The 27,780-nt window shown below is 40.5% G+C and overlaps 1 protein-coding gene across 3 annotated transcripts in view; it reads left to right on the plus strand.

The window, feature by feature from the left end:
* Positions 1–27,780, plus strand: part of PALD1 (phosphatase domain containing paladin 1) — a 159,021-nt gene that overhangs the window by 38,608 nt on the left and 92,633 nt on the right. Inside the window, exon 1 of one of the 3 annotated variants that reach the window (XM_075216598.1) lies at positions 2,622–2,974. The exons of 1 other annotated variant lie outside the window; for it this stretch is intronic. The gene's annotated coding sequence lies outside the window, so the exon portion shown is untranslated. Of the gene's footprint in view, positions 1–2,621; positions 2,975–21,854; positions 21,876–27,780 lie in introns of those variants that run through there. One more of the 3 variants, XM_075216599.1, reaches the window with a different exon arrangement.

Genomic DNA, 27,780 nt, shown 5'->3' on the forward strand with positions numbered 1-27,780 from the left:
TCTCCTCCCATTTCACACAAGGCTACATGGGGCATCTTCAGAGTTGAAGTGCTCTCATTTGTGTCGTCTCTTAAGTCAGCGGTTCCCAAACTGTGCGCCGTGGCTCACTGGGGGGCCGCGGTTATCTCACAGGGGTGCCGCGACCAGGGCCGGCATTAAGCAAGGCGGGAGGGCGCAAATCCCCCCCCCCCCTCTGCCTGCCATCCCCCACTTGTCTGCCGGCTGCCCACAAAAAAAAAACAACTTACATGTGTGGCGCCCAGCTCCCTCCTCTATTCACACCGACTGTCGGGCATGCTGTCGTCAAGCCTGACATTTTCAGTGAAGAGCGGCGCAGTGAGTAGCCAGAAGAGAAGAAGACAGAAGAGAAAAAGAAGAAAACAAAAGAAAGAAGGGCAAGTAAAAGGTAAGAAAATAGACGGAGGATAAAAAGGGCAGTGTGTAACAAGGGAAACTGATGAAGGGGCACGTGATTATGAAGGGGCAAGTGTGATTGAGAAGGGGCACAGGTGAAAATAAGGGGCAGAGTGTGACAATGAAAGGGCACAGTTTTAATATGTAGGGGCACAGTGTGCTGGTGAAGGGGCCTAAATACTTATTACGTTATTTTTACTACTAAAAAACGTGACTACTCAGTAAGTATGTTGGCTTAGGGGTGCCTTGAAAAAACTATGGAGACCCTAAGGGTGCTTCGAACTGAGAAAGTTTGGGAACCACTGCCCTAATTGATTCACAGGTCCAGGAAGCTGCCTTTTTCTGGCTGGAACAAAACAGCATTCAATCGCCCCACGGTCACACCGCCACTTTTAAACGCTGTATTGTCCAATAGGAAAAACAAGGCTCTGTGACGCTATAAATAGCTCCCATTTGAATATTGGAAAGAGGGACAAATTGCTGTGGCACACCGCAGGGGCGTGTCTCTCCCATCCAGTGGGTGTGTCTTTTGTGAGAAGTGGGTGTACCAGAAGGGCAGGCTTTTGCCATTTGATAAATAGATCCCTTAAAGAGAACCTGTCTGTATTGTGTAAAATTATTTTTACACAGTGCCTTGTGCAGAATGTATGTGTAATAAAAAAAAACCCTAACCCCTCAATTCACCTTTTATTCGAGAGTGCACTATGCAGATGGGCAAACTTGCCTTCCAAGCCGGGCCACATACTGAGCATTGCACTCCTGTGTAGTTAGGAAACCACCCTTAGCTCCAATGCAAACACAATGTATGAAGGCAAATGTATCAGGACAGCATAGCTCAGTATGCTCAATTGTATACTTCATTTGCATACAACAAAAACTGTATTTTTATGCTAACCAAAGTTGGCATAGGTGAACTAGTTTTTTTACACACATACATGCTACTCAAGAACTTATGTATAATGGCCTTTTATGCAAACTTGAGAGGTTTTCTTTAATGACACATTACAGCTAATGGGAAATGCTATTTTTCATTTGCAATATGATGTGTCTGTCACAAGCTTTTATCTACATGCTAAACTTTTTCACTTGTAAAAAAACTGCTAGCCAAAATATTAAGGCAAATAAGCCATCATAAATTAATTTGAATTCTCTTTAAAAGTTTTTTTAATTTTAAATAAATGGTTAACTTATATTTAATATTACACAACTTATTTAAAACATATCATGATAGATTTCCACTAATATTGTCTACAGTTAGGGCATTATCAATATCAGACTACTAGACATGTAAAACTAAACTCATTAAAAAAAAAACTCATGGTAGAGGGCTGATTTATAATTAATTAAAATCCAGCCTGCATGCATTCAGCTGTTAACAGACCTGGGGGTAAATGTATCAAGCTGCGAGCTTCCAGCAGGTTTGAAAAGTGGAGGTGTTGCCTATAGCAACCAATCAGATTCTAGTTATTTATTTAGTACATTCTACAAAATGATAGCTAGAATCTAATTGGTTGATACAGGCAACATCTCCACTTTTCCACTTGCAGCTTGATACATTTACACCCAGGAGACCATTGTATGGGGTAGATCTATAGTGATAATTGGAAGGGTCCCAAGAAAAGATCCCCACTTGTCTGCCATTCATGAGACAGGGGTGTATGCAAACACTACCTAAAGTGAACATCCCCTTTAAATGTATGCTCCAGCTACCCAACTAGTGGATACTGCAATATTAGAATATTAAATTAATCAGCAGTTTTCATCCTCCTATATATACTAATATTTACTCATTACTCAAATAATGTAATCACTTTTAACATTACTTTTTAGGCCATAGAAAGCTTGCCTACATCTGCAGCCCACTAACATGCTACATACTGGGTCAGCTGATCACAGTCATTGCTCCAAAAATAGAAAAACCAGGCAAGTCTTTGCAGTGAAGCGGCTAGTAAAACATACTCCTGTAGCACCATTTACTTTGATGATACATTTCAAAGGCATTTATTTGCCTGATCAGTTAAATGTGTGCAGCACAGCCAGGTGCTGTACGGTGTTGCTAATAGTTACTGATTGCTGCTGTGTAGGTAGCACGAAGAGCATTCACTGCTTGTGTATGCAGCTTCTGTTGCCAGGAGTGCCAAGTCGTTTGATTGGCAGCGGTGTGAGATGGAGCAGGCCTTCTTTGCTGTAAGCCCTCCTCCACATCCTCCAGCACACAGACAGTCAAGGCTATTATGAAGGGAAATACATTGCTGGAGCAGAGCCTCTCTCTAATTCAGCGTGCTCAGCCCTCAGCAGGGAAAACACACTTCTGAGAAGGATTTTGCTACCTCCCGGCCCAGCCCCCCAGTTGCTCCTTTGAAGGAAACTTGTGTGATATTTGGGACTGTGTCACTGCTCCAGAGGTGCTGCATGGATTATGCTGAGAGGCATGAGGGGCTTTTAATCCTCTGAGATAAACAAAGATTTTATTTGTATTTCCTGGTTTTTACGTTTCTCTTAAGCCCTGTTTGCCTAGCTGAGAGGAAGCTGAATGAACAGCTGGACTGCTGGATCTCAGGTATTGACAAGTATTGTAGCTCTGTTGACTCAATTACGTTATTTGTTGTATAGAAAACATTGCACTAACATCGTAGGGTGACTTTTTCCATTTTAACCAGCCAACATTGCTTTTATTATCGTTCTTAGGCTGCCTTTGCTTCATCTTGTAATTCTATACATATAGATGCCTCTATGATGGTAATTGAAAAGATGTGTTATGTGATGGCCAAATTAGTTGAAATAAGTCACATGGTTAAAGAGATGTGTCAAGTGTTTGGTAACTTAAAATTGGAAGTCGCTGTATGGTTATTGAACATGTGAATGACCCCTTCCCTTGTAAAATATGTTGAATGTGTGTTATGGTTTTGCTTGTGCAAATACATAAGTGTATGTATTTTATGTACTAGTATAATACTTGTGTAACAGTTGCATCACAGCTGCAGTCCATAAAAAGTATGTGCAAGGTCCTCTCAATCACATGCGCTGTGTGAAATGTGACCTAGAGTACCAGTCTCGCAAAACATGTGTTTATTGTTATCCCAGCCATCTGTATAAAGGAATCACATCATAGCTCAGAGTTGTCATGTAAAGATAAGCAGATTCCATCTTATTTTGTTTTAAGTGGTTTGCCTCTTTTTTAAGAAAAGCTGTTGTCATTTATGGTGTAAGAATTACATATTTTATTTCTTGTTTACATTCATCAAGAAATAAATAACACTTTGCATTAACACTTAAGAAAGTATATTGAAATCCTGCAGTCCCTAAGAGGTTGTATTTTTTTTTTTTTTTAACTTGTTCCTTACTTTTGATTTAACCCCACATGCCGTGGGAAAAGTCCCTTACTTGCCATGCATTTATATATGCGCAGCTGCGTATTGCAATGCAGATGGTTTATTTATAATGCAGGAGAGAGAAATAATAGTTGCTCAGTATTTCTGCAAATTAATTGTTACTACAAAAGAAGGATTTTTTTTTTCCTTTTGTTCTGCGCATCAAAAGAAGCCAGTGCTCCATCAGAGGCCCATTTAAGCTTTGCCTCTACTGTGTAAGGGAGAAATGTCAATCACTATTTATTCTCTTGAACTTGGGGTCATGACTGGGAGAGGCAGAATATTAATTCACAAATCCCTTTCCAGTAGTGCAACTAATCTGTTACCACATCTTCATTACAAGTGGTTGTCCTGAGTCGGAGAACTAATGATTTTAACAGCCTTTAGTGCTTGTTACTTTATAATGCAATGCTGCCTCTTCAATCAAGGGGTTAAATAATATGCGCTACTAATGAGTGTGCAGTATTTACCAGGCGCGCCTGATAGACATTTGTAAGTGACTTAAGCTGGGGGTACAACAAAGCACATGATGTAGAATACATGCTGCACTCAGCTAGAAAGTTTTCCCACACCAGACACTACCCACTGACTCCAAACCCCTCTTATAACCCTGCCCAACCCCCTGCATTAGCTATTGTGGTTGTATTTCCTCTTGTCACCCTTCCTTGTGCTGAAACTCTACACCCTGCCCTTTATTTGCCGCTCATCCTTTTATACTGGAGACCCTGGGGGGAAAGATGTTTTGGGCTAAGGACTGGTTTGTTGACTAAAAAAAACAATTGGGTTGTGACACATGTTTTAGACATAAAATATACTACTGCGTACCTCTGTTTAAAACTTTTCTAATAACAATATCTCTTTGCTGTTTGGGACAACACAACGTATTGTGGCACATAATACCCACACACAAAAAAAAGCGGTGAAAAGCGAAATCTTTGTTTCCTTTGAGTGTGTAATTTAGAGACAGGAGGTGTAATTTAGTGCAGCCTAGAATACAAATTGGCAATTGCTCTGAAGTGATAACTAGATCAGCTTCCCAGCTGTGTGTATATGCAAGTGTGTGTATATGTGTGTGTGTGTGTGTATATATATATATATATATATATATATATATATATATATATATATATATATGTATGTGGTTTTCAAAATGAGAAGTGGCCAGGATGTAGCTGAATTGCTTTGATAGTGGGGCATTTTCAGGAGATACATGCATTATTACACATGGTGCAAGCGGCTTTCTGTTTTGCAGTGTACTGAAAGTACCGGTTACAAGGAAGTTGGAAATAAGGCTTTGAGGTTTATCTACCAGCTTCTACTAACATTGCTCAAATGCAAAATATCGGATCGCCTGCTTTCATTGCTTAATATGCCATAGACAGATCAAAGCTAATTGCTGAATAGTTGCTATGGATTTTGTGCAGCTTTTCACCTCTATACATGCATTGCATACTCTTGGAGCACACCAAGCTCATCAGTTGGATATGCACTAATCTTGTTGGTGGTTAGTTTCACCCTACTAACTAATGGTAGTAGACCATAGATTCTTACTGACCAGTGAGATAACACAGTTCACTGTGTTATCTTTATTCACTGCTAAAAATCCCCCTGAATCATTGATACGCTTGTTCCCTTATGCTATCTATATTTAGAGATCTATGGGCAAAATAATATATGACTTTGAAGACACAAAAAAAGAAATCTGCTTTTTTGGGTCCTGAAAAATATTTCCAACTTTTTTTTTTTTTGTTGTTGTTGTTTTTTCCCCCCAGCTAATGATCACCTCACCTTCATTCTAGGATTGTATTGATTTTTTTTGAACATACTTACAAAATAAAGTGTAATGATTTTACTTTACAAGTCTGAGACAATATAATTTGGTCTACATATGTGTTCTTCTAGGATATGTTTGTATGTAAGTCTTTTTGCGTGAAGCTGCTCTGCGCATGGTCAGAAATTGACCTTACGCCAATGAACGCAATTACATGCAATTCATGTCTGAACGCAAATGATACGACTTGAAGCGCGGAACGAGGATGGGAAGGGTCGGATGGATATAGGCAATGTACAGTAAGTGCATACTGACACAGGTGCAGCTGATTACAGTCCTGTGTTTCTCATAAGTACTCTTGTTTCACTTACACCTATAGGGCAGGTATAAGTGCTGACCGATAATGATGTCATGACATAGTCTTTATTTCAAAAAGTACACATATGCGTGACACAGAACATGTATATGCAACGAAAACCATAAAAATGTTTTGCATGTACAGTATGCATTAAGAACATTTTGCTTTGTGTATTTGTTGTAAAATATATATTTTTTAAACCAACCATATTTTTTATTTTAATACTGTTTTATAAAATACTTTTTTTTGTATGCATTCTGCAGTGATTTTATATTGCACATATGTGTGTGCATATTCTGTACTGTGATAACATACGGCACGTAACATTTAGGCAGAGCGTTCCAGGCTCCCTTTTTGTAAGCAAAAGTTGCGTTCGCACTTGAATCAGACCCACAATTATTATTCCCATTTTAGTCTCCTTGTGAAACCAAATTATAAGGATAAGTGAGTATAGGTACCTATAACCGTTTTACCTTGTTTGTATTCAAAGATTAGTATGGGGTGGTATTTATGAGAGTATGGGTGTCCTAGTTTTTCATATAAAAACCAAAGGAGTCAAGTATGGGCAGCACGGTGGCTAACTGGGGTCATGAGTTCAATTCCCGACCATGGCCTTATCTGTGTGGAGTTTGTATGTTCCCCCTTTGTTTGCGTGGGTTTCCTCTGGGTACTCTGGTTTCCTCCTACACTCCAAAAACATACTATTAGGTTAATTGGCTGCTAAAAAAAATAAAAAATTGCCAATAGTCTGTCTGTATGTGTGTGTGTGTGTTAGGGAATTTAGACTGTAAGCTGCAATGGGGCAGGGACTGATGTGAGCGAGTTCTCTGTACAGCGCTGCGGAATTAGTGGCGCTATATAAATAAATGGTGATGATGATGATGATAGGAGTCAAATAAGCAGCTTCTTCTTGCTTTAATGTCAGATGTGTGCTTAAAGTACCTGCTGATAAGTTATTACAGATAGTTGTCTTTTTCTTTGATTACATTTATTGTTTTACCTTCTTACTGAGATTGAGGGTAAACTGGGGCACTTTTGATGGATAGAGGGCCTCCCATGCGGCCCCTGAAATGTATTGCGTTGCCTATCGCTTCTCTACAGTGCATGGGCAGTCCTGCTTCCAGGTTTTTAATAGCACATTTATAGAAGCTAGTTAACATTTTTTATTATGCATTAATGTTCTAATGTTTGCTCTAGACACAAGTGCAAAGGAAGAATAACAAGCTTATTTAATTTCATATAGAGGTGTGTTTCACACCCCAACCTTCCTGCATCTCTGTGACGAGAGCTGTTTCCATTACCTAACTCTTAAACTGGGTACACACTACAGGTCTTTCACCCAACTATCGTGCTACTCACAGGATAAACGACTGTTAGGTCCGATATCGCATTAGTGTGTACACTCCTACGATCATGTTTTATTGAACCAAAGCACAATGTATCGTTTAATTTAATAAACTGACTAAATATCTCTATAAACAATGGAACAGTGTCTGGCAAATATGGAAGTGTGTACGCAGTCATGACCAGCAGTGTAGGCAGGTCTCTATAGAGTGAGCAGAGTCACAATCTTTTCAGCAGATGGTTAAGACAGATGAGGATCACAGATCTGAAGGCATATCGTGCAGGTGTGTACACATGAATCGTCATGCTCATCAGGACTTTTAATCGAGAAACTTTCTATAGTGTGTACCCAGTTTTAGTTTGTATCTTCCTACTTGCCTGCATTTCCCTGTTCAGATCATGATAGTGCCACTGTCACATGGTTCCTGTACTCAGGGCTGCCAAGAGGAATTCAGGGCCCCGGTACAACAAATTCATGGGGCCCTCCCCCCTTGTAGTCGAGCATGCAAAATTTTTCGGGGTGTGGTTATGCATTTGGGGGCATGGCAAATGCACCGTTGGGGCGTGGCTAACATCAAAATAACTAGGCTCTCAATTCGCCGGAACGTCACATATGTCCAAGCACTCCTGACTTTCATGACATCTACCACCACAGTGTAGTATAGAAAGAATGCAGTGTGTACACACACAGTTCAGTCTCGGCCTGCACCTTACATTGGGCAAAACATTCAGCAAAAATTGGTATTGTCCCTACTAGAATCACAACATTTCACATACTGTGCTGCTCTCTCCTACCTGTTCTCACTTTCTCCACCTGTGACTGCTGGTTTCTTTAGTTGTGGCTTGTCTGGATCCTGGAATGTTGAAGGACCTATTTGGAAACAAAAATGGCTACATTTAGAAAATTACAGCCAGCCCTGGCGTTAAATCAATAGCACCCAAGATTAATAATTAGGCCTTCCTCCAGCCCCAACATTAAAATAATACGATTCACATTTAATAAATAAACCTATTTCCCTTCCTGCAAACAGCCCCAGCAATACCTATTTCCCGCAACCATCACTGACATTAAATAATTCATAGTCACATTTAATAAATAGACCTCATTCTCCCTAAACTCACCCCAACATTCAATAGCCCCCAAACCACCCCATCTTAAATTAATAGTCCCGACCATAACCCTACAAACAAAATAGCGCCCATTAATTAGCCACCACCTACCTCACACACTACATTGCAACAAGCCCCCTGTGCCATTACACACACATTACTGTGCCCCTTCATCACAACTACACTGTGCCCCCTTATGCTCCCACTGCGCCCTCCATGCTGCTTTCCCCCCTTCTTTTTTACTTTGTGCTTCTCTCCCCTTTTTTAGTTTACTGTCAGGCTCTCTCCCCCGTTTTTTTACTCCCTCTTCTTTATAGTACTGTCCCCTTCTGTTTTCCTCCCCTTGCCTCTCCGTTTATTTCCTTACCTTTTGTCAGCTTCTATCTATTCTTCTCTTCTGTCTTCTCTTCTTTCTTCATGCTGGCTGCGGCGCTCCTCACTGACTGACGGGCGTTACTTGATGACGTCACGCCCGGCAGTCAGTGTGAATGGAGAAGAGAGGAAGGAGGGATGTGGCGCCGCGATCATGTGAGTATTGTTTCTTTTTTTTTTTTTTTTTTTTTGTGCCAGCTCCCCCCACCAACTATCTTTGATGGACCGACCCCCTCCCCCCCCCCCCCCCTCACTGCGGAAAAAAAAAAATAAAAAAAACGCAAGATGAAAAAATGTACAAAAAAAATTAAAAAAATTAGAAGCAAGGGCCCGGCCCGGGCCCCCTGGCAAGCCTGGGCCCGGGTAAAATGTACCCCCCTCTCGCCGGCCCTGCCTGTACTTACTGACCTAATCACACGATTGGACAGGTCACTGCCTCAGATATGATCAGCACACTTCTCTCCAGCTGCTGTGAGAATTCCCATGATCTGACTAATAAACAGGTTACACAAAAAAGCAGGAGATGTACATTAAATACAATAAGGTGTGCTCACCCTTGTCAATTCACCTTAAAAAATAGATGACATGCCTAAACCCACATAAATGTTTTGCAACAATTTTCCAACATGATGTGGACTATAATGTTAATAGAGTGCACTTTGATAGTATTGTGGCTATAACCAGAAGGCTTACATTAGCTGGCTAAGATTTAGCTAGGCAGACCCCCTCAGATGTTATCTAAAAAAGCACATTCTAGAGATATTTTCAAGGTGGTGCTTAACTAAATTGAAATGCTATATTAATGTTACTCTATTACAAAAGTAGAACACAATGTTGCCATTGGTATAGTGCTCTGATTAATAGATATTCTTAAGAGGACTCCATTTCTACAAGACACTCTCCATTCAGCTAGCAGAGCAGCTCTCCTGACACCTGCTGATGGGAAAATCTTCCCTGATCACCCTTTGATGGACCTCACTTGCTAAGCTTGAAGTTTAGTGGGGTTGAAGGCATGTTGATTGGATGCATCTTATTGAACAAGCCTCAACTTAAAGCTGCACTAACAGTTCCTAAAGTCCTGCCCCTTTCTTAATTGTGGTTTGTGATTGGTTCTCCCACCACCAAGTTTTTTTCTATGGCTCAGGGTTCCCTTTGTAAAATCGATCTGTAGGGGACATGTATATTTGATGCCTCTGCAAATACAAGTGTCTTTTTAATGGAAACATTTGGTTTCCACTTGTTCCCAGGTGACTATTACCTGGTCTCTTTGTGCCAGTGGGTCACCAAGCTCCTCAGAGTGCTCACATGATGGCAGAAATAGAAAGTGGGGAGGATTTTACGCTATGAGCGTTCCAAGGCCTGTCTGCTTGCTGCATCATATGTCATGCCACTGTGGTTGCCGTGGTTTTCGCATTACACTTGGTTGACAAGTAGCAGCTTCGCTCAAAACCCTATAGAAAAATAAACCATATGCCTTCTTTTTCAGGTAACCAGAATAATTTATGTTAAATAAACATATCTAGTTTTAGAGGGGATTGTAACTGCTAAATTCCAGTCTGAGAAAATTGGCTGACTAGCAGCTATTTTCACTTTAGCATCACAATTGCTTGATGGCTATTAGCCTGTCAGTATTTCTGCCCTTTAATTTTGTTTGCTGTCCTCAATTATCTGCTTACTCAGGTAAGGTTATGGGAGGATTAGGGTTAGGCTACAGAGATGAAGTGGGGGGATGGGGAGGAGGTCAGGACTAAGCTTCGGTGGGAAGGATTAGAACCACAAAGTGTAGTTTTGGGCTTAGGCTAGTTATGTGATGTTCGGACCAAGGGGATGTTAAAGTCCTTACCTGGAGAGCCCCTCTAGCGGTGATGTTCACTAGAATTGGAGTAATTGCTCATATAATTTTGGCATTATTGCAACTCACTCTTCTGAAGGTTTATGTTCAATGTGTAGGGATGTAAGTGGCTGAAATGTAGCTGCTGTAGTGCTTTTTGTTTCTCATGTCATCATGTAAATGGTCTTCATGTCGTGACTATTAGTGTTTCTGGGGACACGTCATTTTGCCGAACCCGTCCACTTACAGTGCAGTTGTTGTGTGTAAAACTGGACAGCTATTAGCAAGGTGGAAAGAAGAATTGAATGGCGATGCAAAGCAAATTGTTGTACTGAAGATAATAAAGTGAGATGCAAGTGAGAAAACATACCCAAAGTTTAAATTCTAAAATTGAATAACTGCTTCAGTGTGATTCACCAATTGCAGGGCTCAATGCTTTGCTGGTTAAACATTATTCATACCTTCTTGGTTACTCACATGTACATGATATTGCGATCTTTATATTATTATAAGCATGTTTTGCATGAATTAATATAAACAAATTTTCAATGTTTGCTTTCTTGGTTTCCTCACCTGCCATGCGTTGAAGGGATTAATTAAATGTTGTTGATAGATGTGACTTTATAAACTTTGAAGATAGTTCCCTGTTTTTATCCATTGCTCTAAGACCCATTTAGCCTTCCCACACTTCTTTGTAAAGGTGAGAGAACCAAAGTTTCATAATCCATTTCTAACATTGGACCTACAAGTTTCTCTGGTAAACATAGCATTGGAAACAGAAGCCCTGTGTTGTTTTTCAACTTTCTAATCAGGCAGCGGTGGTGTTCTATGAATAGAAAGAAATTGCAGTGTTCAGTTTCAAAATAGGCAGTTTCTTTGTCAACCGTGTCTGTCTGTGTCATGCTCTGCAGCCTTGTTCTATATTTCTGTCCACACTCTGACCATGGTACCAGAGAGTATACTCTTTTATTAGGACTTGGATAATGTGAGCTAGAAACTGCCACTTGCAGTTGATGCAGAATAGCCGCCTCTTAATTGTCTTATTGTTTGACTCACATTTTATCATATTAAGCTTCAGAGAAACATTTGCTTTAACTTGTATAGAACAACTTTGTAACATCCCCTTGGACGGATGTGTCTGAGTGACCCGTCTAGTGGTGTGTCATGATTGGCACCACCTCTGGGCCAAGCTACTAGTGTAGTGCATGTAAAAAAAAAATCTTCACTTCCACTTTGATTGTAGCTTGAAGGATACTACTTCACCTTCCTCTGTAAACTCCTTTATTCTGCTGAGCTCTCTGTATGATACAGTTTCAGTATTACACCTCATCTCTCCCAAATCCAACCAGCAGATACTGGGGCTAGAGACAAGTGTGAGCCAGTGGGATTTCGCATGGGAAACTCTGGGACTTGGTTATATAGACAAATATTCCTGTGTGCCAGTGAGCGAGAGCCTGGGTTCCGAGAAGTCACAGCGAGAGAGTGGTGAGGTGTGATGTTACTGTCATTAAGTCTCTAAGAACTGTGCAGCAGGACAAGATGCAATAAAAGATTAAATATTTTATCAGCGAGATGGACTGGCACATATTCATTTGTCAACTCTAATTGTACTGCTCTACCACGTATGTGTCCGCTCCATGCACAACTATTCTTTGTTATTAAACCTGCATGTGCAGAGAGCGCCAGTCTGCTTAGGCCTGTAAACTTAGCCTAGGTGTTGGGCAGCATAGTGGCCTAGTGGTTAGCACTTCTGCCTCGCAGCACTGGGATCATGAGTTCGATTCCCGACCATGGCCTTATCTGTGTGGAGTTTGTATGTTCTCCCCGTGTTTGCGTGGGTTTCCTCCGGGTGCTCCGGTTTCCTCCCACACTCCAAAAACATACTAGTAGGTTAATTGGCTGCTATCAAAATTGACCTTAGTCTCTCAACTATCTGTCTGTGTGTATGTTCGAGAATTTAGACTGTAAGCTCCAATGGGGCAGGGACTGATGTGAATGAGTTCTCTGTACAGCGCTGTGGAATTAGTGGCGCTATATAAATAAATGATGATGATGGGTTCCAGAGGTAGTTGCCTGAGATTATTCACCTACACCTCCCCAAATACTGATAAGGAGCTACAATTTTATCCCTAGAAAGCTTGGTGCACTTATATTTAGATGCAAACTTTACACTAATACCATAGCACCCAAACAGGGACTTGCTGTCAGTGTTCAACTTGCTGGAGACAGATAAAAGGTAATTGCTGATTGCCTACTGTCGTTCAGTGCGAGTTTTGCACGTAAATGCAACTCCTACTGTAAAGACTGAGGTCAGCAAATCCTGTTGAACAAAAGAAACAAACCTGTTTTGTGGGTCTTTGCAGCGCCTAACTGAAATCAGTCCAATCAGTGCTTGTTTCAGACACTGACACAGCGAGTGTATAAGGAAGAAAGAAGAGAAAAGCTTGTCTTTGTATTCCGTCAATTTTCTGCCAAATGCTGCAGGGAAGCCCCAGACACAATTATGTTGCTTAGTAATCCTTCTGGTCATTGCTATTTTGGTCAACTCGAACGCTCAATTTTATTGATTCTTTATGTAGCATGTACCAGTACTGCACCATTAGAACACAGGAATATATACAGCTGAAACATATTGAATAACATGTTGTGTACTTTTGCCTTTACATTCAGTTTGGGACAATTAATATTTTATCTTTAAAAATGTACATATGCTTTGCGTTATTTAATTACTTTTACTAGTTGTGTGCTGGCAAAATACATTTATTTTCTCCCAAATAACATTGCCTTTTCTCTGCATTGGACAGAACAATAGTTAATTTTCTAGGTATTTGTCTCTTACATTCTTCCTCATTGGACTGAAATATCGCCAATCAGCAATAGCGCCGTGTGTAAAAGCGGCTGCTCGCAGTGCCCTTTCTACCAACTGTGCCTGCTCTGTGACGTTGGGGAAGTCTGGTTAAAGCATGTAGATTGGGATGGGTGGGCAGGATCCAGTGAATCAGACTGAATTTTCTAGACCTACAAAGAACCCAATATAAACTACCGGGACCTCCGCCTAGCTGTTATTGGTCGGCCTGAACACAGGAAAATGAACTCTTACAGGTAAGTGTAAAGTTACTGAAAAGCACACAGGACTGCGTTTAAGTGCTTTCGTCTTTAGGGACTTTCTTGTCAAATTGTCGAGAACCCTGGATGTAAAGCTGCACGTACCTGAGCAGATCCTGCCACCCTATCTGTGTGCAGAGGAAACCGATTACTCTCCAATTTGGCCATGCACTTGGATAACTAAACTAAATTAGATGGATCCAGTTACTTACCTCTCGTACCAAATATCCAAAGGACACAAGTCTCTGTGAGTGTGGCTGGCCATTGAGCACACATGGTAGCAGATTATGGTAGTTCTTTTTTAGGAAGCCCAGATTAACACTTGTTTGATCATTTTCAGACAATGATCAGAATTGTTGTCATTTTTGGTCCACACACAGTGATTTGGAGCCAATTTCTTTCTAAAACAATCTATCCGTAAAAATTGTTGGTCAGCTTTATGAGCTCCTTATTAAATTCTTGTCTTGGCAAATTACTAGTGAATTAACAACACCAAGATGGTTATAACCATTGCCTAATAAAATCAATGGTCAATTACCACAGAATTATTTTATCTTTACTCTGCAGGTAGTATTTTAGTATATGCTATTCATTTTAAGGTTTATTGTAGGTTTTACTGTTTAATATTGCTTGTGTTATTCGTTTGCAGCTTGATATTTTAAAATATCTCTTATGGGGGAATTCAATTGGCTGCATTACTGCTGAAAGTAACGTGCCCTGCGCTCTATTACTATTAATATGGTAATTTTATCCCAGATTGAGCAGAAAATTTGGTGTTTAAAATCGGCGTTAAACATTATTGTACGAACAGTAATAATGTGCTGTATTACTGTAGTAACGGTAATAGTGTGCAGGCCACGTTACTTATGGCAGTAACGTGGCCAATTGAATTCCCCCTTTTAATGTCAAGTTACTATGTTTCATGCTGTTTAGTTTTTTGGATCAGTTCAAGACTTTTCAGCAAGTTCCTTTAATCTGCATTGTCTGTAGTGCACTACATAGCCCGAGGGGTGTTTGTCAAGACATATCAAACACCACAATGCTCACATCTACAAAGAAGGCCTGTATATGACATATTACAAACATGACCATTGTTTGGTTTAAACATGTTTGGAGGTGGATTAAAGAATGATTATGATGAAAGCTAGAATAGTTTCCAGACAAACCTAGGGAGTGAGTTATATGAGGCTTTCTTAACCATTGTGCTGCCAGGTTATTTAATAGTTCCCAAGAGTTTTCTGTTTAACACAGGGACTTTTTCTAGTAAAATTATACTGTAAAAAATACATGACATAACTGATGCTATCACTACGACCTCCCCTGCATATTGGAGTGGAGAGGATAATATTTCATATAATCTATATTTAAATAAAGTGTTCTAGAGCGTTACATGCTACAGAGTGAACACCCCTGATATGATCATCTTCAATCCAATTTTCTTTCATTGAAGGTAGGTCATCATTATCATCATCATCTATTTATATAGCGCCACCAATTCCGCAGCGCTGTACAGAGAACTCATTCACATCAGTCCCTGCCCCATTGGGGCTCACAGTCTAAATTCCCTAACATACACACACACACACACACACACACACACAAACACACACACACACACAGACTAGGGTCAATTTTGTTAGCAGCCAATTAACCTACCAGTATGTTTTTGGAGTGTGGGAGAAAACCGGAGCACCCGGAGGAAACCCACGCAAGCACAGGGAGAACATACAAACTCCACACAGATAAGGCCATGGTCGGGAATTGAACTCATGGCCCCAGTGCTGTAAGGCAGAAGTGCTAACCACTTAGCCACTGTGCTGCCCAGTCAAAAGAAAAACTGGTAATTGTTTATAACATGGTAGATCATCTTTATCAATACTTGCCAGTGGAGCTATTGCTAAACTGCAACACCCATGCTGCCCAGCAAGTCAGTAGTTGGCATGTGGCATGTGTGGTTCAGCAACTGGACTTTATGGTAAAAGCCTTTTCTGCACATTTTATTTAATGTGCTAGGAAATCTGAAAGCCACAGGTTGTCTTTTTCTGGTTGATGACTCAGAGTATTATAAATATAATCTAAAGCAGATCTTTTTATAAAACTGTAAAATCATGTTTTTTGTTTTTTTTTCTTTTTCAGGATGCACAGTAATAATTTTTCTAAAATTGAAATCGAAGCTTTGCAAAGGCACCCACTTCATTCTGCAGTTGACTTTTTCCACTCTTGTATTGTTGTTTTTTGTATAGTTTCCTACAATCCAATATACAATGTGTGTGAATAGTCCCTTCCATCTTAAGAAGACAAATGTGAATCTTTCTTATACTCCCTATTGTCTGCAGGTTTGAAAGATCGCTCTTGCAATTACTCGCCACGTTCATGCTGTGTACTCCAAAGTATTGATTTTTAGCATTAGTGCTCATTTTAATAGGGATGTTTCAACACTCCTGGGGGGTATATTTACTAAAGTGCAGGTTTAAAAAAAATAATAAAAAAAAATGGTGATGTTGCCTATAGCAACCAATCAGATTCTAGCTGTCATTTTGTAGAATGTACTAAATAAAGAGTAACTAGAATCTGGTTGCTATAGGCAACATCTATGCTTTTTCAAACCCGCAGTTTAGTAAATATACACCCTGGGCTGATGGAGATGTGTTTTTACCTTGGTTTGAAAGGGAGCTTTGATACCCATTTCTTCTGGAAATTGAATCTCTGGGTTGAAGCTTATTGAATGTTTACTGAACATATTAGATAGCAGTGTATTTCCAAATACATTTTTGCATGCAAAAAGAAGCCAAAAAAGTAAGTGCTGGTAGAATGATTCTCTGTAAGAAACATTAGGAAAACATTTGTTTATGTGGCTTTATGACCCTCACATGTGCGTATGGTGTTAAAAATGACTGATAAACGCATGTAAAAAGTGCTTGTATGTATGAGTGTTGTTTCTGTTCTTGTGAATGGTCAGATTGCTGCATTTTTGCCATCTGACACTTGTTCAGCAACTACTACTGAAATATATGGGAAAAAGATTCTAGCTTTCATTTATTTAGTAACTTCTACAAAATGACAGCTAGAATCTGATTGGTTGCTATAGGCAACATCCCCACTTTTTCAAACCCGCAGCTTAGTAAATCTAGCCCTTGGTCCATTTCAGTGCATTTTAATGCATTGCCTACAAAAACTAATACAAATACAATTATGAAGTGTGATATGCACTTGATTTTTGTGTGTTTTACAAAGCCTGTTGAACACCTGTGGGTGTGTGGCCTAAAGGATTCTTACACCTTTTGGCTGCAAAATTTTACAAATAACCCCTATTCCCTTTGCTACTCTTTATCTGAATTGTGGGGGTTCCCTCCTTGGGTATACAGTAATCTTCACTGCGATGTTCTAACCTTGAAATACTTTTGGTCTGATTTGAAGTAGGCTTCTTCTTTCATCAGATAAATCAGGATTTCTCCGAACTTCATTCCATTAACAGAGCTTACCACTGCCATAGAAGTTTATGGGGACAGCAGCATTATTGAATTCATTGCGCTCAGATGGCATTACCTCTCTTATAATGGGATCCAGCTGAAGCCTCGCTGGATCCCTCACCCATGGAAGTGCTGTGTCTGCGCGATAGGCTGCTGGTAAATTGTAAAAAATCGTTGTGGATGAGGGGTGCACGCGGCTCTGAGAGCAGCCCCAGCATAATAAATTCCAACTGTATTTTAGTATACATCGCTGCGATTTGTTTATTGTGCTGGGGTCATAAATAGACCCCAAAATATGATTTAGCACTGCTAAATAAATCTTGGTTTTACCAGGGTAATTATAGGTTTGCTTAGGCTGGGTACACACTACAGAAAATGTCTCCTAATGTGTTGTCGTTAATGACTGATAGTCCTGACCAGTATGCCGATTTATGTGTACACACTATACACGTTTTACCCGATTTACCCTCCGATCTGTGCTTTTTATCTGTCATAATCGTCGGCTGAAAAGATCCCGACTCTGTAAACTTTATAGAGATCTGTCTACACTGCTGGTAGTCAGGGCCATCTTTCCAACTGGACAGGTGTCCGGGAGCCCCGCTGAGCACTTCCTGGGGGTCCATAATGTTGTTGAGATGGCCCTGCTGGTCGTGAGTACATACACACTTCAGAATTGGCCCGACATCGTTTGTAGAGAAGATTCAATTAGTTCTGAGGAACATGGCTGCCACAGGATTTTTGCCAGAAATCTCTGCTGATTTTTTTTTTTTTTTTTTTCTCGCGCCCCATAGAGGTGCAAAGAAAAATCGGCAGAGAATTTACCGTAGTAACGGGAAAAATGCGCAGCCACGATGTTCTGAGGAACATAGAGGCTAATTGAATCTCTCCCATAAAATCACACTAAACAATGCGAGTGGGAGCGTACACACTAATGCAATATCGGACCGAATAGTCGTTTATCGTGTAAATGACACAATAATTGGGTGAAATACCTGTAGTGTGTACCTAGCCTTAGTCTGCCAACCAGAAGTCTGGGCAACCTGGGTTCTTAACTATTGTTGAACTACATCTTCCAGCTTGCCCTGTTAGGGTAAGGAGTCCTGAACATGTTTCTTCCTTAATACTAAGGAATGGATCATGTTATACTCTTCTGTAAAATTGTATGTTTTTTTTTTTTTTTTTATATACTGTATACTGTTTTTTTTTATATACTGTGTTATCGCACAGATACTCTCTGTGATAACATACAGTCATACTTACCTACTTTCTTCAGCTCCCTTCCGGGAGCCAGCCAGTGGAGGGGGGCGTGAAGGGGCGGGGTGGCCGAAATCGCGTCATTTCGGCCCCGCCCCCTGTGACGTCATGACGCAAATTGCGTCATTTGACAGCGGGGGCGGGGCCAAACGCCGCGATTCACCGGGAATCGCGGCGTTTGGGATCTAATTCTGCCCACTTCACTAGGAAGTGGGGCACTTCCTAGTGAAGTGGGCAGAATTCGGGAGATTGCCACACTCGCCCGGGAGTCCGGGAGACTCTCACAAAATGCGGGAGTCTCCCGGACATTCCGGGAGAGTTGGCAAGTATGCATACAGTATATGTTATATTGCAAAGCTAGCACAGTGAGCTTGTTTTTACCTGCTCTAAAATAATTTTAACCAACAGGTCCAGTTTAAATATAATAGGCATAATGACACAGGAAAGTAACTTGTTGGAAAGTGTGACAGATTGCATAACTATTCAGACATTTCTGCACCCAGTGGATAAACAGGAAAATGTCAAGTACAGATATCTCTGCCCTTTCTGATTGGCTCCACGTTCTTCTTCAAAGGCCTTAGGTTCTGCGTGGCAGCTTTTGTACAGATCAGTGTTTTAAAGCAACAATCTATAGTTTTCTACATCACAATATGAAAGCCATCCTCTTTTGTCAAAGACTTTAACAGTCTTTATTGATTTGTTTTGTGTATACGCCTGTTTTTTCTTTGTGGGAGAATGTTATTTTCAATACTTGCAACCCATATATGGTGAATATATATCACCGGAACGCTGAAAACATGACACAAATATCAGATTTATTAAGTGTGTTGTAGACATCTGTGAAGCAGAGAATTCACTTAAAAGTAAAACTACGTTTTTTTTTTCAATGATGAAATGAACAACAGCAATGTGGATCCTTTCTTCAAGGTGTCTTCTGTCCTCCCAATTCCTCCTCCACCAATCATTATGCACTTGTATTTCGCTTATAGGGTATTTGCATTCTTCTTTGCTTATTGTTACCTGTTTTGTGGTTTTGTAGTACTAAGTCCTGTAAACCACCTAGTTCCAGCCTGAAATCTCCAGCACAGCATTTCTTATCTTACATTGGATAACTTTACCTGTGATCCAGGGGTTAGATATAATTTGTTTATTGCATACTGGACTTTGCGTGGGAAAAAATGAAGTCTTTAGACTGCAACCTCTAAACAGGAACAGGATACTCAATTAAATCAGCCAACTAGGAGGCTGTGCCCTGTCACACGTGCATAAACTCTATTTACAAAAAAAGAAATGCGTTTTAAAGGCTGCTCATTACTAAAGGGTAAGCGTTATTAAGGGCACCTACTTCCTAAACCTCCTCTTACCCAGTGTCATTACAGAGGTTGTCTCAGGGCATTCACCACTATGACAGGTACACAGCCTCCCTCCCTACACATCCTCTTATCACAGTCCAGATGGTGGGAATTCCTGCCCCTTACAATTTCACCACCTTCATGGATTTTGCACTTGCTGAAAAGAGGAAATTCATCAAATCCTTGTCCTCTAGTACAGTGCCAGATAGTGGCTAAGGGAGAGTAAGTGCTTTCCTTGGGCTGCCCTGGTTTTGGAGGGTAAGCTCTGGAGTGTACAGGAAGTCCCAGGAACACCTGGGGAGGCATTTAAACTAAACAGCAAAAAAAACCAAAACTATTGGCAATGAAAAATGTGGTGTTGCCCTTTGCAACTAATCAGATGTTTGCTTTACTTGTCTGAACGGCACTACAAATAGAATAGCGGACATAGCCTGCATACTATGGACAACAGCACTTAAATTTGATAAATTTTGTTCCTGTGTTTTGCAAATATTCTTTTGAAAGGATGATGATGGTTTTCTTTGATAAGTGTTTTCAGTATACTATCTCTACTAGGTACCACTTTTATAATATACTGGGTGTTGTTTTATATTCTATATACATACATTTGTTTTTGGTCATATTAAAAGTTGACATTAATATACACAGCAAACTTCCTGGGCCATAGAACAGAATAGGATGCAGCACAAATAATTTGTGCTCACCAACATATTCACCAGTACTTTAGAATAATGATTTTCCTAGGAAATAATACAGACCAGCATGGGAGTCCAGATTGGTGGCAGTAGGGATTAATATTGTTTACTGATATAGCCCTACCATATTATGCAGCACGGTATAGAGAATAGTTAATAACTTTACACCAGGTCCTGGCACATTACGCACACGCACATACGTCCAAACTCCACACAGATCAGGCCCTGGTTGGAATTGAACTCATGACCTGGGACTGTGAGGCAGCAATGGCCAATGTCCCCTTTTAAGTAGGACATGGTACACAAAAGTCTGCTAGTTTTTGTCTAGGAACATATTTACTTTTATTACTCTCTAAAGCAATTTCTTCTATGCAATATACCCCCTGTAGAATGTGTAAATATTGCTGCCCGGTGCAAGTCTGCCACCCCAGGCCTATTTGACCTTTCCCCAAATGCAGAGGGTCTTTTCTTCATGTACGTTCTGTTGGCATGCAGATGTCCTGCACTTGATGTGCGTTTTTGTACTTAAGGCTGGTTGCACACTGGTGTTGTGGTAAATCTCAGTTGACACCGCATGTCAAACGCCAATCCATTGTTTTTATCTGTTTTTGAAAATGCAGCCAACATGTGCTTGGTACTTAGTCTGTGTACACATAGCTCTGCTTTAGTGTCTGTGGTACATTGAGGTTCAGCTGCTTGCTCACCGTGGTTTTACACCATGCAAAATAGAATTTATTAATCTTGCACGGAATGCCTTAATAAACATTAACCACAAGATAATGAATGCAGAGGAAGCTTACCACACCACAGACCCTGAGGCAGCACCTGTGTGTGTAGCGTTCTGCTGCTAAGGTGTATTTCCAACAGTATAGATGTTATGTTCTTATGTGTTGTCTGTAAATTTTGTGCAGCGGTACACAATTACACCCCTGTTGGAAAAATTGTTAAGAACACTTGTGCTCTTCCAGGTACAGAGAGGACTGTTGGATGATTTGTGAAACCATGTTTGACATAAATGAAAAAAAATATAATTTTGTATTGCATGATTTGTTTTGCAGTAGCAATGTTGCTCGGTAGGAGACCACTATGGTGTGCTTGCTTTTCGGTCCCTGAAAATGCCTAATCAGGTTATTTTACAACTTTGTATGCTGGCTCACCGCTAATTCAGTTCTACACTAAATAAATACATGGAAATTGCCTTACTATAATATCAGTCCCACTCTGCTGTTTTACTTTTGTAAGAAATGTGGTTTCACAGGATGTGCAAAAGGGAAATGGCAGCGTGTCATGAGGTCACTTCCTGATCGCTTCTATAGCCTGTTGCTGTCACTTGTACAATGGCAGCTTTACATCTCATTCCTGCACACTTCCAGCTGCCTCCACTTCATGGCCCCACCACTCATCAGATGTTCGCTTGTTGTTTTACTGGTAAAGTAATCCAGAAAGGTCATCACACAGCAAAGATGAACGTGTGTTCTCAATGACTCTGCAGCCTTGTGATGTTCATTTTGCCTTTCTGAGCACAGGTTATCCAGTTTAAAATGGATTAAGATAGGGGAGATACTTCATATTATTGAAGGGAGGGGATAGTTAAACTTTAATAACTCTTTAAAAGCTTTTTTTATGTGTTTTAGTAAACTTCTGCATCTAAGTGTACCCAATAAGTGGGGTAGCCATTTTATGGACTGAAGCAATTTTAAAGCTAATAAATTAACTAGACACACTTGAGATTTGAGACACAGAGTTAAGCATAATCACTTCAGTTATTTCATGGATGTTGACCAGCTCAGTAATAGTCTTTGACATGGGCTGGGGGGCATCTGACCCCTGGGCCAGTTTCATAGTGGGCTACCTTGTGCCGGTCCACTTGCATTTTTTCCTTTAAAATGTTCCTAATAGGCTGTTGAGCTGAGTCTCGATCCCTGGACTAGAATTTGCCAGACAGCCCCTGGCCTTTGACATGCATTCATTTTAAATAATGCCTTTACTTGCTCTTTTAATTCCACAAAATTGTTGGGCATATGGCCCACATGTCCACACTGTCATCTACAAAGATTTAAAATAGAAGGTTAAACATTTTGCATATATACACTGATATTCCCCCGATGGAGATTTGATTTGGAGAGGGTAAGCGATTAGCTCTGTTTTGCCCATGTTGAGTTTTAGGTGATGTTTGGACATGTGAAGGTGGCAGAGAGAGACATTCAAGAAAGAAAGGGTGAGCGCTTGGGAAGAGTAGTAGATTTGGGTGTCATTAATGTAATTGCGGCATTGGAGACTGAAGGAGCCAATGAAATGGCTAATGAGTTATACAATAATAAAAGCACAGCAATGAGAAAAGATCCTTGAGGCACCACTAAAGATACTGGGAATGGAAGTAATGATGTGCCAAAGCAGTTGATATTGAAGGAGTGATTGGACTAGTAAGAAGAGAAGGAGAGGAGGAAAATGTGGAAGACCGTTATTTGCAAACCATTCAAGCAGCTTGGAGGTAAAGGGGAGGAGAGAGATCGAACGGTAGTTAGAGTGACTGGGTCAAGAAATGGTTCCTTGAGAATGGGTGAAATCAGTGTGTTTGATGGCAAATGTGAGTGTGCCAATGGAGAAGATAGGTTAAACGAATGATTTATGTACAGACATGCATTAAGGGGAAGGTAGAGCAGATAAGAGGCAATAGGGTTGATGGGCAAGGGAGCATGAAGACTTGCTGGGATAAAGGAACTGAGGGTGGAATGGGGAGTGAGAACAAGGTGGGGTGACGTGTGTGTGATCTGTTGTAAAAAATGTCTTGCTGAATGCTTTCAATTTTGTCTTTTAAAATTGGTAGTTGTGGGCCATGGTGGTGGAAGGTGGAGGAAATAGGGGCTTCATTAAGAGGTCGGAGCAAGACCCATGATGACACTCATTTTCTCCTCACCCACCTGCCCACTCATTATTTGCAGGGCAGATCAAGATACGGTTTGCATAATCAATGCACTGCCCCACCCACCTTACTGGTAGTAAAGATTACCTGCAGTCTTAGGAGTCCTAGTGGTCTCACCCTACTCCAGAGAATCTCCCGGACATTCTGAAGGAATAGACTATACTGTGAGGAACTATGTGGAGAACAATGTCCTGTTATATGTAGGCACAGGCAGTGGGACTTTGTAAATGTAGCTTACTATTCTATCTGGACATCTCCAAATCCAAGGAATTCTGGATAATGGGATCCAAAACCTGTACTTGCCAATTAGCACTCTTGAGTTTCTGATTTTGTCTGGGACTTATTTTATATAGTAGAACTACCTCTTTCTTTTAAAAGGAAATTCAATATCTCCTTTTGGTAATGGTGAAAAGCCTTGAAACAGGAAGGGCCCCTTTATCTGAGACCCCCTGGGACCAAAAGGCCTTTCAGAGGGCAAGGGTCTTCAGACCCCATTCACCGCAAAGCTCGGTGGAGTCCATTTCTCCTGGGATCCACCAAATCTGCTTACTATTTTGTTCTATGGCCTGGGAGCTGCTTGGACAACGCCACCACTCCTAGATCTTCAGGGATGGAACCCATAAGGATCAACCTCACCACTTTCAGTCCAAGTGAAAAAAACAAAATAAAAATAAGTGAAAGTGACAAAACAGTGATAAAAAATAAATAGGTGATTGTGATTATGGCCCCAGCCTTTCGGACAGATTTGTAAAAATGGTGCTACCAAGCCGAAACGCCAGGGCAAAGGAGCGAGTGCAACAAACGGTGAGACCAGTGCTTTATGCCTTACTCTTATCATGTTGGGTCACCACCCCCAGTGACTTTTCAGACACCCCTGGGTCCCTACTCCAGGGGGCACTTACGTTCCGGGCTTACTTGCTGCCGATCGTTTCGGCCAGAGGACCAAGGTAGCCTGTCCATTATGGGAGGGTGCGAGAAGCACACCCTCCTAGGACAGTACTACACTTGATCTTGGCCAAATTACCCTAATGTGGTAGTTGCTGTATCTGTGTAAGTGCAGGAACTCCTTGGTCTTGATGTCTTTCTCATACTTTGACTAAGGTCCCAAGCTTGGGACTCCATGTAAGTAAGAGGAGATTTGTGGGTAAAATTTGTTCTGTTTTAGGTATAACCCTACAATTAAACTCTGCTGTTTCTAATTAAATGTACAGTCAGGTTAACCAGTAATTTTGTTAAAACGTTTAATATTGGCCATGGGCCTTGTAGAACTTGGGTGGAGAATGTTTTACAGTGCTGGTAATTAGCAAGCTAGTAACTTAACCAGTGGAGTTGATGTTTTAATTTTACACGGCAATATGTATATGTGATGGTTTTCTGCTGAAACTGTTTATAACCAAACCTGTCTGGGCAGTGGGGTTTGTTGTTGTAGGACTTCCCCTGCAGACGGCCTACAGTTCTATACGTTTCCATCTTTGCTCACAAAAAGATCTGCTTCAGGGGCTTTAGGAGTAAATTGTGCACTTTTAAACAAAATGACCATAACTATGCCAGATCTGCACTTTTGTGAAGTATAGGCAGATGTATCCTGCAGCTGTGCAGATTTTGTATTCCATTAGACACATGTCTATATTTAGCAGCATTGTGCCTGAAATGCAGTTTTAATAGCTACCTTCCTCTCCTTTCAGCCAGCTTAGTTATATGCTAGGATATACATACACTACGTCTGGATTTATACAGCAGTCTGTTATTACTACAAGGAAGATATTTAGTTGAATTACTTTGGCCAGTCATGGGCTCTGCAATCCTCCTGCTGTGGAGCTAGAATGCCATCACGGCATGCTGGGTCTTGTAGTACCTCAACAGCCAGATCGCTTTGGGTTGCCTAACCCAGCCTTTGACAATAAATAAGAAAGTTTAAGGATTAGGAAGCATAGATGATCAGTTTTTACTCTTTCTCAGTGTGGCTGCAGGAACAACTGTCAGCACAATTTTCTCCATAGTTGCACGTTTTTTGTGCACAGTACAAAGTACATCTTATCTGTGTTTCTCCGTGTCACACAGCATATACTTAAAACAAGTTTTAGTTCCATCTTCCATCTTCTTTTCACCTCTTTGCCATAAAGTCCTTATTATTTATTTGGACATCCATCTCAAGCATTGAAAGTTACCTGACCATTCTATATATTCACGTTAAATGGTCATATTTTGGAAATTCTCAAGTATCACTTTTTTTTTTTTTCTTATCTACACTTTCATAAATATCTCTCGACGTATAGAGGAACTTTGTCAAAGTAACCAGAGATCATCGGACTTTTGCCATCTACTGACCTCTTTTTAGTACTGCAGCCATCTAATTATTGTGAAGAAAATTACTGTCTTCTAGGCTATCTTCCCACTCTGCTTATATTTTATCTTTGACTTATTAGTTGATGTTCATTTATGTAATGCATCTTATTTTATTTTTCTCAGGTTCACTACAGAGGTTAACTAGACAGTAGATGATCCAAATGCAATTTATTATTATTATTATTATTATTATTATTGTAATAATAATAATAATAATATTTGTATGGTGCCACAAAGGGTCTCCTGCACTGTACATAGAGCACGGGACACGGCATACAAGGCAATGCAAAACAAAGTGCAGTAAATTATCAACCCAGCTGAGAGCAGGTATAACAGGCCAGGAGGTATTGGTGAAAGCCAGGACACTAAGAAACTAGAGATGGGGGGGACTGAAGCAAGCTGATTCTGTGCCCAGGTTACCATGGGTCTCCATTCTTCTGTTGTGTTTATATCATAAAAGGCCTCATGAGTGAGATTAAAATATTACAGGGTGTGCCATAATGTGGCAGAAGTGAATAGCATATGGCACAGCCCACGTAGAAATGGAGGGCTGTGTTGGCTTTACATCATGTTCAACCCTGGTCGCTGAATTTAAGCACTTTTTCCTCAGCATTTCCGTTCTCCAAACTATCATCAGGCTTTTATGGTTTACTTAGAGCAGTATATGAGCATCAATCTCTGGGGATTAGTCAGTAACAAAGTGCAAATGTGCGAAACCTACAGGAACCAGGATGTAATTACTTTGAATGATTCAGTGCAAGTTAGACACTGGACCTCCTTTACAAAGTAGACTTAATGTGCAGTGTAATATGCCTTGGTTTGTACCTGGGCACCTGGATGGTCCACCCAGTACACATTCGGGTGTGCACCTACTCTCTGCTCTCAATCTACACCTCTGTAAACTAGGAGTGCACCTAAATGTGTAAAGAAATGGAAGAATCTGCAGACCAACAAACAAAATACACGTCGCATCGAATCTCTGATCTACTAGAAATTTTGAACCTCCCCTTTCATTAAAAAATAATAATGCCCTGTTAGTTATCATCTATTTATATAATTCTGTTGCACTGCATAGAAAATTCACTCACATCAGTCCCTGCCCCATTGGAGATAACCTATCAGTATGTTTTTGGTGTGTGGGAGGAAACTAGAGCACCCGGAGGAAACCCACACAAACACAGGGAGAATATACAGACTCCACATAGATAATGCCATGTGAGGCATAAGTGCTAACCACTAAGCTACCGTGCTCCCCTTAGTATAATTTAAGGCTTCAATTAATCATGACCCTGAGGAAACCTAATGGTGGTCTCTATAACATGCAACAATTTTGTGTGTTTGAAGCTTTGTTTTCCATTGGGCAAAGTGCACCTAGAAATGCCTTTCTCCAGTGAATGCAATCGCATGGTGCAAGATACCAATACAAGTATAGTAGGAGACCCGATCTCTACCATTAGCTCAGACCTGGTGCTCAAATCAATAAAGTTACGTCATCAGCTGAGCACATTTGTGCTATTAGGCATTTATTATTATTGTAGACTAGTCTTTGCTGTCAAAACAAATTTTCTTGTGGGATCTATAGGAAGTTGATAAATATAATCATGTGCTATAAGCAGCAGCTGTACAGAAAACAGTTTAGGAACTTGGAACTAATATCGGTACCTCTTATCTTAGAGGAAACAATACCATGCAACTGACACAACTCGCTAATCTCGTTTTCACAGACATTTCATGTATTCAAACTAGATCCCAGAGTTTAAACAAATGTAAATTGAAATGACTCTGTCTCAAGGCCTTGGTTTGTGGACAAAAGTACCAGTTGTTATATTTCTGTTGTGTGTTTTTAGTTTTTTTTTTTGCTGAATTGATAATCCTCAAAGTATAAGTGTTGTGGTATTATGTGATAAAATAGTCCATGGCACCTTTGCCTGCACAAAGATTTTGTGTACTACTGTCTAATCAGAATGTCAATGTATAGAGCTATTTTGTAACCAGCTGATTGACAGCCGTAAGGTGTGAAAGTCGTTACCTCAGTTTGTGTGAGGCCACATGGTAGCTAAAGTT

The sequence above is a fragment of the Mixophyes fleayi genome, chromosome 6, assembly GCF_038048845.1.
Source record: "Mixophyes fleayi isolate aMixFle1 chromosome 6, aMixFle1.hap1, whole genome shotgun sequence".
Lineage (NCBI taxonomy): Eukaryota > Metazoa > Chordata > Amphibia > Anura > Limnodynastidae > Mixophyes > Mixophyes fleayi.